Below are 12,343 nucleotides of genomic sequence, written 5' to 3'. Positions count from 1 at the left end.
GCATTTTTAAAGTCATCACAATAGAATACCTTTGGTTGGAATTCCTTGAGAACCTTTCAAATGTCTCATGGCCATTAAAAATATTTTGAGCGCTAGAACTGAGAATTGTTATGTACGTGAGGTATGGCAGCTATGTGTAGTCTTATAAGGAAAGATTCAAAGAATTGGGCTAAATAGCCTGGTGAGAAGAAAGATGAAGAAAAATGCAATAACAATCCTAAAGAATCTGAAAGAGTATTACACATAGGCTGTTTCCCAACTGCTCTCAATACACGGAAGGCAAAGCTTTTGATTCAGCAAGAAGGAGTTGAATAAGACATGGGTAAGAACTTCCTGATTCAAGACCGAAACAGGCCAAATAGTGGATAAAATATTCATTCTTGGAATAGACAACCCACTGTTTGATTACCTGGATCAAAGAATTAAACAAATGCTCATTGTGTTTCCTTCCAGTCAGTTTGTAAAGAAAGCACAGAAGGAAGTCACTGAAATGGCCACAAAGTGCTTAGTGTTAATTTTTCTAAATGTTACATATAAGAATGACACTGAATACATGTAGAGCTCTAGACATTGCAGAAGCTGTATTTTTAGACTTAAAAATGCATCCAACCAAAAATGCTTTCTAATGCAAAGAAATTAAAAGTTAGCATATACACTGCACCTTAGAATAAAATTTTTAAGCATGCTGTCATACAGCACCAACCACACAAATGTCTAAACTTTTGTCAAATGTCAAGCAATAAATCAAGTGAGTTTGTGTGACCTTCTATAGAAGCCAGGCTCCTCCAATTCTGGTCACAAACAATAAAAAAGCTAAGGAAATTCATTGATTTTCCTGAACCACTTGAAAATGACACTTTCTTGTTTGGAACTGTTCCAACACCTAAGGTGCAGTGAGGTCTCAGTAGTCAAAATATTCAAAAACAACAAAACCAGCCGAATGGGGTATTAAACACACCCTGGTGAAATTAGTCATCGAAACAGGCTGGTAGTGCATTCAATTAAAATGACTTCAGTTTATTTAAGACTCAGCCCATGAAAAACGTTCCCCAAAGCTTCAGCTATGAATAGTTTTCTTGTGCAGTTTTCCTGCCGCTTTCCAAACCTTAGCCTCAGGGCCCCAAACATTCTGCATAAAGCACAAGAGCTTGGCAGTGGGACTCAAGGGTCTGGAGGTTTGTATTTTCTTCGACAAAGCCTTTAGGAAAACAAGCTGCTAGCAAACTTTTGTGTCCCACTCAAATTCCAGGGTCCCAGAGCAGTAATTAACGATTAGCTTTGGCCCCAAAATAAAGCACCAATATATTTTGGCAAAGAGGCAAACACAACACATAAGGCGTTTCGCATTAGTTAATGAACAATTATTAATTAGTCAACTCTGAAATAAATAGCCATCTTCCGTTTTGCCAGAGACTGTTTACTTCCAAATTACTCCCTCATTACCAGTAACAACCAATTTAGAGCTGTATTATGGCATCAATTTTATTAATGTCACACTGATAAGGCTAGCATAATAACTAAATAGCATACAGCTGTTAAAAGAGATTTTTTTATGTAGTAATAATGTATTTATAGTAGATTTTAATATTCTATGTCTTCAGCTGCAATGCTTTATATAGAGGACTGGCTAAAAGATTAGCCAGTAATGAATCTATCACTCTTTTCTCATAATAAAGACTTAAATAACATATTTTTTGCATTTTGCAAAGATGTTTGTGCGTGTAAACCTTTGTTACCAAAGTCTTATTGTTAGGCAATATTATTATTTATAATTTGCAAAACTGCTCAATAAGAAGCTTGGTAATATATTTCTGCATGATTTATGGATCTCTCTGAAAAGGAGATAGAATAATATATTTCTGTTTTTCCAGTTAGTTCTGTGTAGAAGGTGAGCAGTAAGCAGTTTCTACAGTGACTATTTCAGCTAATTAAGGATGATATTGGGCAGACTCCTAATATTTTTTGTTTTACTGGTGAAAAGAGAAAACTTTAAGAAATAAGCATTCAGCAACAAAAATAATCAGAACAGAACAGCTACAAATAGATGGGTTGCACATTTGTAAAATCTATATGTAAAAATCTAGATGTATGTAAAAGACAAAGTGCTTTTACAAAAAAGAACTCCACTGGAAATCCTTAAAATAACAAGCTCCCCATGGTGGTGTTAACTGTAAGTGTTGATATACAACAAACTTGGCAGGAATACACATCTTACTTAAGAAAGTGGCAGAGAGGAGAGTGGAAAGAGGGCAGTCCTTGTAATCTAAATAGACCTAAATTCAAATTCTATGAGTGTGGAAATCCATTTTTGAGAACCTCATTCCTCATCTACAAAAAGGGTTAAAAAGCTATATTTGCAGGGTTATCATGATGGTAAAATTACATAAAGTATGTAAAATACAAGATTTACAGGAAGTACTCAATTAGTATCACACATGTATATAAAAACTAGAGGCCCATAGCACAAAGAGATTCATGCAATAGGCCTTCCCTTCCCCTGGCTGCCGGCACCAGTTTTCCTCCGGCACCTGGGACCCAGACCTTTGCTGCTCTGGCCGGAGCCTTCAGTCTCCACTCCACGGCTTTGTGCCTACATATGCAAATTAATCGCTATCTTTGTTGGGTTAATTTGCATACTTTCCTGATTGGCTGGTGAGCATAGCGGAGAGACAGTCAGTTTACATGTTTGTCTATCATTAGGTAAGATATACTCCAAGGAGTGACAGTGTTGGGGAACCTAAGAGGGAAATCCTTTGTTCAGCCTATGCACTGAGAAAATTCCAGTTCACTGAGCATCACTCATGGGCCACATGTGGTAACTTTCTCTACATCCCTCTTTTTCTCACAAAGGTACCTACAGGACTCTATTGGGTGGAGATTTGGTTGTCTTTTTCTTATGAATTAAAATGAAAAAAAGAAGAAAGGAAATGACTTTTTCAAAGAAAAATTATGAAGGTATTTCCAGCCAACAAGAAAGCATGAGAGGACAGAGTCTGCATGGCCCTGGAATCTGTTCCAGCAGGTATGCATGCCCATGGAAAAATGCCATCCTGTGAAATGAAGTGAATATATATAGATCAGTATTTCTAAATGTATAAAAATATTGAAGTCCAAGCTTGAGGGGTTGATTTTTTTACTTTTTCAAAGAAATTCTAGAAAAGCTTCTAAAAGAATCTTCTCAATGAAGGGATGAATAAGAGCTTGATAAGGGTGGCATCCATGCAAAGGAAACTAGGCTGATAGCAGTGTCCCCTCCCAGCTTCTGATTCCAAATGTTGTCATCTCCTTATCTCTCCTTCTATTAGCAGCTCACTGTGAGGTTTGTAGATGATCATTCATCTCCTCTGTAACATTATTCTTCCCTCTTTCCTCTTCCAAGGCTAACAGTTTCTGCTTCTGTCACATCTCCAGTGCTTTGTTTCCTTGGTTTCTCCTTCCATTTCAAGCAGCTTTAACTATCTTAGGTCTGCAAATTTCTTCCCCTGACTCCTGCTTTCTCTCTCCCCATCAGGTCTTATTCCATCTTGCTTTTTTCCTTGCTCACTGCAGGCCTTGAAAGGGTGTTCAGTGGATTTTCTCTCTGTCACCCCCTTTCAATCTAGGTCTCTAAAACATTCTATTGGAACTTCTGGAATAAGGATTGCTTTTGCTGAGGAAATTATGTAGACTGATAGAATCAGATTCTTTTGTCATATAATAAAAATTGTTATTATCATTTATTATGATGATGACAACAGTGATGATAATGATGATGTCTTGGCTACTAGGCAGCTCAGAACAAATTTGCTGCTCAAATGCAGGAACCATTGATAGTAGGTATTGTTGGCTGGTTTTCTAACTAGGTTTTTGTTGCTTTCGGTCATCCTGACAGATCAACTAACCCCAGACATCTGACTGCATTACTATCTTCTGGTAATGAGTTCAAATATTTGAAAAAGTGATTGGTGTATTTTTTGTTTTTTTAAAAAATGTGTTATTTTGAGGGTTTTTTTTTTAAGGATCCTTTTTGTTCCTAAGAGGATCTCAACTTTCCTTTGGTGTGCCACCCATGTTGCATAGCTTTGTTCTTCAGAGGAAGGTGACTTCATTCTCAGGGACAAGAGATTCCCTCAACCTCTCACCTCCCCACACCATCCAATTACTCTACCCATATGTGTACCCATATGTGTTTGCCACTTCCTCTGTGACCCTGATCAATCTAGTTGTGTCCAAGTAAGTGAGTCCAATCAGGCTAAATGGGACCAATTAGGTTCCATGGTTGGTGATGAGGTTTTCCTGTCTCTCTTACTTTATAAAAAGCATGCTGCCCCAGCCACCTTGCAATTGTGACCAGATCCAACCTCAGGACAACACTCACACTGAGAATAGCAGATTCCAGAGATGGGAAGAAACATTGTTGATCCTTGGACACCACTTTCCTTGCCCTCCCTTGAGACCTTCTGTTTGGTGAGATGACACAGTCCTCCATCAGGAATGGTCATACTTTTCTAGGAAAGGGCAGATAGTGAGCATTTTGGGTTTTGTGGGCCATCGACTCTCAGATCAGCTCTGCCATCGTAGTGAGAAAGCAGCCATTGACAATATGTAAGTGACTGGATATGTCTGTATTCCAGTAAAATTTCATTTACAAAATCAGGCGCTAGGCTGGATATGGTCCCTTTGAAGGTTTTTGTTGCTTTTGGTCATCCTGACAGATCAACTAACCCCAGACATCTGACTGCATTACTCTCTTCTGGTAATGAGTTCAAATATTTGAAAAAGTGATTGGTGTATTTTTTGCTTTTTTAAAAAATATGTTATTTTGAGGGTTTTTTTTAAACATTAATGTTACCAATTCTTCAAAAGCAGACAAATTGAAATAATTCCTTATACAATTATATCTTCTTTCTCCAAATATTCAAATGTTTTGTCACATTTTCATGAATATTTGTCCATGCTTAAGAATCTCTGACCTTAAAATTTTCTTACCTTCTCATCTACTTCTGCTACTGCTATACTTCTCCCCATCTTTACAAAACCTCTTTTTATCACCTAATGACTTCCAAATTCAGCCTCAATATATATGTAATATTCTAATTAACATTTCTTTATATACATCTCAATAGTATCTCAAAATGAATTCAGTGTATGGCCCTACTAACCATCCAATCACACTAGTCAAAACTAGGATTTGTTGTTGATACCACCCTCTTTTTTATCCCCTTCCCCACTAACTCATAAAATATCCTCTTGATATGACTCTAATTATTCCTTTCCATTCCCTCCACCCCAACCCTAGCCCCAGCTAGTACATTGCTTGCCTAGACTGCTGCAGTAATTTACCAAATGATCTATCACCTTCTTTTACTCAGGTCCTAAACATCCTTCATGGCCTTACCCTGCCTGTTTCCCCAGCCTCACCGTCCATCCTGACTCTGCATGCACCAGCCTCTTAGCTCCCATCTATCCTCTCTGTTTTCCATGCTCTCTCCCACCATAGGCTGCTGATTATGCCTCCAGGAATGCTAAAGGTTAGGGCCTCAGAGTAGCAGGGAATAATGGGGATTGACAAATTCTTTTATATGCAGGTCCCTGCCTTGCCATTTTATCAATGTTTATTGAGTATTTTGTGTCCTTTCTCTCTCACCCTTCCTTCCATCTTCAGAATGTTTATTAAGTATTTTCCTCGTGAAAGACCATGGTTATACATTTTGCAATATAGGATGTCATTGGTAACTATCTGACTTGAATCACATAGAGCACACGCTGCTAATAGTAAATAGTTGGAAGCAATAGTAATTCTCATAAAGCTAATATTTATTAAAGATTTATTATGTACCAGGCACTGTACTGAGTTCATAGGCTAATCTAACCCTCAAAACAATGCTACTATGATAAAATTATTATCACCATTTTATAGATAAGGAAACTGAAGCTTAATTTTTCTCAAGGTCCTACAACTTGCAAGTGTTAGAAACATGACACAAATCCCTTCAATCTGACAGCAATGTCCACACTCCTAGCCCTTGCGTGGTATTGCTTCTTAAGCCTCATCATAAACTTCTTAGGGAAGAATTAAAGTGAAACAAAACCCAGGGAGAAGGGCCAGAAAAAAAAAGGATCTCTTTTTAGATATTTCAGACCAGGACTACCTCAATTTGTGTTGTGATTTCCTAGATCTGGGGGAAGACACAGACATCTCCTGGGTTAAGGAGGCTCCAAGGAAGTCAGCAGTCTGACAGAAGCTGTGGATAACTCCTTTTTTTCTTGTTGCTTTAAAAATTAGGACAACTGGGAAAACAAAGAAGTCCCTTCTCTCCTCAAACATGATAAAACAAAAGGATACTCTGCAGTGATGGTATATCCTACAGCCAATATAATTCTCAATATTTTCAGAGCACATTCATTCTTTGATATAACCGATGATTATGCTTTTCTCCAAACCCCAGAGTCCTGGACTTGTCCTTCAGATGGTGAACTGAGAGCCACAGTTTTCCCTCATCCTATCATTGACCAACCCAACCCTGTGCCCTACTCTCCATTCACCTATTAGTCCACACTCAATGGAAGACCCCGTATGATTTACTGCTGAAAGTATAAATGAGCAATAGTAAGTGACCTCCTCTTGTCAAAGGGGTACTTAAAATCACCAGGCAGGAAGGTCACTGTGTGTGCTAGAGACAGCAGTAATTCTTTGCAGAAAGGAGGTGAAATGATTATAAAGACAGGTCAAGGGATAAAATGGAGTAAGTAGATGAGTGGAGATTTGTGGGTGAAACATCAACGCCAATGTTTCCATTTTCCCACCACTGCTGTCAGGAAGCAATTGCTCCTTTGTTCATGTAAATGACAGGCTTTTAAGAGGTGGACCTCAGCCATTAATTTTAAACAAAAGCCTCTCTTTGGTTGTCTCTGGTGGATCAAGCTACTTTCATGAAATAGCAATAAATTGCACTGGTTTCCCTTGGAGTAGAAGACTGTCCCACCCCTCTCACTCAGCTTGGGAGGGAATGGATTTGTTGTTGTTGCTGTTGTTTTAAGAGAAAGAGAAGATGATGAATCTCTTTCCTGCTAAAAGTTTAGTAAGGAATGATATAGAATTTAAAGTATTTATTTTCAGTACCTTGTTTTGTTCTTTTCTCCAGATTTAACCTGACCTCTCCAGCTCCTCCCTATCCTCCCATACACACACTAGCAGCTTTTTTTCAACCTCATCACAGTTCCATTTATGCTCAGGGACCCAGTCAAAGTCATTTGCAAGGACCATCTAAGATCCAGGGACTCAGTTCCTGGGGTCATTCTTTCTCTTTCAAAGTCATCATGTGACTGTTTTCAGTGGTCTCCAGGAGGCTAATTAATGGCATTTTTCATCGAGGAGTCTCTCCCTTCTGGCTGATGTTACCCATATCTAGACTTCATCTCTTCTTTTAGGGACACCCAGGTCTGGGGTTGTGATTCTGAATGGGAACTACTTGAACTAGGAGAGCTCGACTTCATTTTGTGCAAAAGGTGAGCCTGAGCCTTGTTTTCCACGCATGTGAAGAGGAAGCTCACACACCTCCTGTGAACTGGGAGAGGCCCTCAATACCAGTTGCTGCACAGAGCAAACCAGTAATGAGTAGCAAAGCCAGTTTCAATCCATTGGAGAGAAATGGTTCCCAGAAACAGCTTTGAAACTATCAAATAGCCTAAAAAAGAACCTCTTTTTAAGTTAAGATGATTAGGTAAAGCATAGTTAGAAAGTCAGCATTCTGGACAAGAGGTGCACACGTGCAGTCTTCTGAAAATCTAAGAAATGATGGTGTGGTGCTCTTAAATATTTATATGAGAAGGTGAGAACCTGCCAGTTTCCTTAGCTAGAGGCAGCATATTTTATGCCAAATATGAATCATCCTGTAGTTTTCTTTCTCAAAGGGACTATACTACTGGTCATAAATCAGTGCGCTGGCGTGATCCAGACACTTTTATCTGTTTATAATCTCTTTTTCCTCCAGTTGCAAAATCATTTTCAGTTTACTTGCAAGAAGTTCTGCTTGGTGTAGCACAGCTGTGCCTCCCCCTTCAACCACCCATGCTTTCTTAAGTAAAAATAAAAGAAAGAAAGAAAGAAAAAGAAAAAAGAAAGAACGAAAGAAAGGAAGAAAGAAAGAGAAAAAGAAAAAAAATGATTAAGCTTTTCAGACAAACACGATAGGAAAAATATATTAAAAAGCTAGTACAGTATTTTAAAAACCAATATCGCATGATGGCTAGGGATCTAGACTTAGTGTGTGACTGACCAACATTCCAGGTGTAGCTCTGTTATTTACTAAATGTGTCAATTGAGTAAATTATTTTCAGTTTCCTCCACTGTCAAATGGGAATAATAATAAAGGAGTGCATGGAAATAGTACTCTCTACAAGTTAGCTACTCTTATTACACCTAGAAGCACATCCATTTCTAAAACCAGCTCCACCGATTCAGTGTCCCTAGGAAGAATGTTTATGTCAATCAATAAGACAAATGCCAAGCTGCTCTTGGCTTAAACCAAGCAGCATTGCCGAAACCGGTTTGGCTCAGTGGATAGAGCGTCGGCCTGCGGACTGAAAGGTCCCAGGTTTGATTCCGGTCAGGGGCATGTACCTTGATTGAGGGCACATCCCCAGTAGGAGATGTGCAGGAGGCAGCTGGTCGATGTTTCTCTCTCATCGATGTTTCTAGCTCTCTATCTCTCTCCCTTCCTCTCTGTAAAAAATCAATAAAAATATATTAAAAAAAAAAAACAACCAAGCAGCATAAAAACAAAACCAAACTAAACCTATCCTGCTTTGGAGCCATTTTGGCTTTCAGGATTTTGACATTTTCAAGAGCTTAGTTTATTTTGCTCAAATTAGAGTTAGACTGGAGCAGATTTCTACACGTGGATGGATCAGGGTTTCTCAATCTTGCACTATTGACATTTTGGGCTAGGTAATTCCTTATTGTGGCAACCGTCCTATACATTATAGGATCTTTAGCAACATCCCTATCCTCTACCCACTATTTGCTAGTAGCACATTTCTTCCCCAGGAAAGTTGTGATAACCAAAAATGTTTACAGATAGATATTTCAAATATCCCTGGGGGACAAAAATGTCCCCAATTAAAACTACTGTGATACATTTTTAGATAAATAGATTTAGATATACAGATATAGGTAGATAGAAATAGATTTAAATCTATTTATCTCTTTGTGGATAAAAAATGGGCCACATACTGAACCTGCAAAGCTCAGGGGAGATCTGCATGTCAGCCTTACACACTCAGAGATCTAAAATAACCACAGAGGATGGCCTCAAATTAAAACTTCCTAACTAAAATGAGTCAGGGTGGGTAGTCACATTCAGGCAGTATCTCCCTGGACAAAGGTCAATCTTTATCTTAACTGAGCCAATCTATTATCTTTTTGCATCTATGAAAGATGCCTTTGGAGTGTCAGAGTAATTCCCCTTTTCCCAGACCCCTCAGGAAATCTTGTTGCCCAAATACCATCTCTATGCACTATAAATGTTAATTGTTAACTATCCTATACCCACCCATGGAAAAGAAGTATATGACTCGTCATTTTACTCTATTTAATCTCAGAGATTTCCCTGCTTTGCTTTCTTCCACCTCCTTAATCTATCACCAGTGAATGTCATGTAACCCTCCCTATGCCTCCTCCTTTGATTCTAATGTATAAAATAAGGTGCAAAACTTCTGCTGTCCAAAGCATTTTCCTTTCCAGCAATTGTCATCAGTGTGGCTCAAACTCATAAAAATTCCCTACAGGTTTGGATATCTATCTATCTATCTATCTATCTATCTATCTATCTATCTATCTATCTCTATATATACATATCTCCAAATCTTGGTGGGTGTTGCAAAAATCAAGCAAAATAACACACGTAAAACACTTTCACATTGTACCTGCCATGAAAAGTACTCAATAAATAGTAGCCATCGTTCCTGCTCATGTGTGACTTAAACTTACATATAGCTTTGACTTGCCATGGTATCATTGTTATAAAGATCTTTCGGCTCCAAACCCTCGTCTATGCTGACTATAGTTTCTGTGTCCTCTGTTTAACTTTGAGAGAGAAAGAGAGACTATGAGAATGAGAATCTGGTTGGTCACTGGCTGTCCATGGGCCATGTGCCTTCTGATGGGCTACCAGGCCTTCAACACCCTATTATCTGTATCTGGATTATTCAAATTTAGTGAGTTGAACACCAGGTGATTTTTTCAGGTAAAACTAGATCCAGTGGTCAATACCACAAGCCTTTAATGCTGTCGTAGAAGGTTGCCATCTTGAAAGAGCACAAGTCCAGGAGTCTGTGATCAAACTTGCATCTATCTTACACAGTTTGAGAAAACTAAGCAGGTTACTTAATTTCTTTCCCCTTCCACTTCTTTCCCCATAAAATGGGTGTGGTAATCTTCATCCTGTCTTCCACCAGAGGCATTTGAGAAGACCACATGAGGTAATATAAATTAGAAATGCTTTTTAAGCTATACAGGATTACAAAAGTCTGAACCATTATTACTGTGTCTGGCATATTGTGGATTCTAAATAAATATCCAATAGTAAATATAAAATTTTCAGCATTTCAATTCTGTGGGCTTTTACACAATGGGGTTTCTCTCCTTGAAATACAATGTAGATAGACTTGAGATAAGAGAGACATTGTTACTGCATTTTAATATCTGAAGCCTTATTTACAGTAACAGAGCTTCACATATTAGAGTAGGGAAGACCTGCAAGAGGATTTTATACAAGGTCCTTGTTTTCAAGGTCAAGACACTATGTCTCAGTGAGGTTTCAAGACCAATACCATGCACATGGTTTCCTGGCCCAGTGAGTCCTCAACCATACCATTACATCAGTTTTTTAAATGCCTAACTATAGGTAAAATATAGCATCAACAAGCCATTTCCATTTGGTTTCTACACAAAATGCATTCCCATATATTATTTCATCTGATCCTTTACATGTGGAGGAGAGATGTCATGACCACTTTGTCACCAACGAGGAAAATAAAGTTCAAGTATGCAATATAGCATGTTCTGGAAATAACAAATGACATGTAAGGCTTTTTCCTCTACTCGTACTATATATCTCAAAAATCTACAATTTTCATAAAGTGAGCAGAAGACAATAGTTGCTTCATAGCACACATTAATGACCAGACATCAAAACAAGGCAATTAAGCAAGATTTCTGAGACAGAAAATAAAACAAGTGAGGCTTTGTTGGTTTTTAGAGGGAAAACTTTGAAGGAATTGAAGTCACAAGTGGGTGCCAACTTACGTTAGAGGCGCTGATGTTTTATGAGTTCATTTAAAGAGTAAGCACAACTTGGATCGCCAACAAACTACTCTAGACATGTGATTAGATTTGGTATTTATTGTCCCTTGGAGTGAAATGTTATTAAATAGACTGTGCTCTGTAATTTCACCCTAATTTAACTGAAAGGGCTAATTTGTACTATTTGAAGGTAAATTTCTTTCTTTCATCATGGGACATACAGTAAACCAAATGAAGGGGCAATGGGGCACTGAGCAGGAGGCTCCTAGAGAATGAAGGCCATCAAGAAGAGCAAGGGGCAGAGTTCACGGGGTCACAGTACCAGATTCTCCTTCCTTGGCTATTTGTTTTTAGAGACATTGGAAAGCAATGTGTCAATGTTTTTTAATACCTGTTGAGACAAAATTGTTTGTGATCCATTCAGTGAATATTTACTGAACATGTATTTTGTTTTATGAAAAAATTGGGAAGAAGATGGGCTTATATTCTAGAAGGGAGGGTGGGGTGCTAGTAAATAAGTAAAAACAAAAAACTGTTTCTAAAAGTGAAAAATGAAGGGAATTAAAAAAAAACTGTTTGATTGGCAATGGCAAGGAGATAGGGAAGGTATCTCTGTGAAATAATAAGGGAAGGGAGGCCTGATGGATGAGAAGCCAGCCATGGGAAGACCTGGGACAAGAGCATTCTCAGTAAAGGGAATAGAGAGGCAAAGACCCCAAAGCAGAATGTGTTTGTAGATGATCAAGGGGCCAGTGTGGCTGGAGTGTGGGAAGAGAGGAAGTATGGGGTTCATAATAAATTCAGAGAAGTAGGCAGGGGGTGTTTATAATATAGATTTCATCTTCAATACAATGAGAAATGGCAGTAACAGAGCAGGAGGGTTGGTTAAGCAAGGGAGAAACAAGTTCTGATTTACATTTTAAAGAAAATCTTTATTGTTGAAAGGATTACATATGTCCCCTCCTCCCCCCCATTGGCCCCTTTTAGCCTGCCCCCATCCCCTCCCCAGGCCTTCAACACCCTATTTTCTGAGTCTGGTTTATTAAATTTTAGTGAGTT

Source organism: Myotis davidii, unplaced genomic scaffold, assembly GCF_000327345.1.
Source record: "Myotis davidii unplaced genomic scaffold, ASM32734v1 scaffold544, whole genome shotgun sequence".
Lineage (NCBI taxonomy): Eukaryota > Metazoa > Chordata > Mammalia > Chiroptera > Vespertilionidae > Myotis > Myotis davidii.
The sequence above is the reverse complement of the archived record's forward strand: the minus strand, read 5'-3'. Positions refer to the sequence as shown.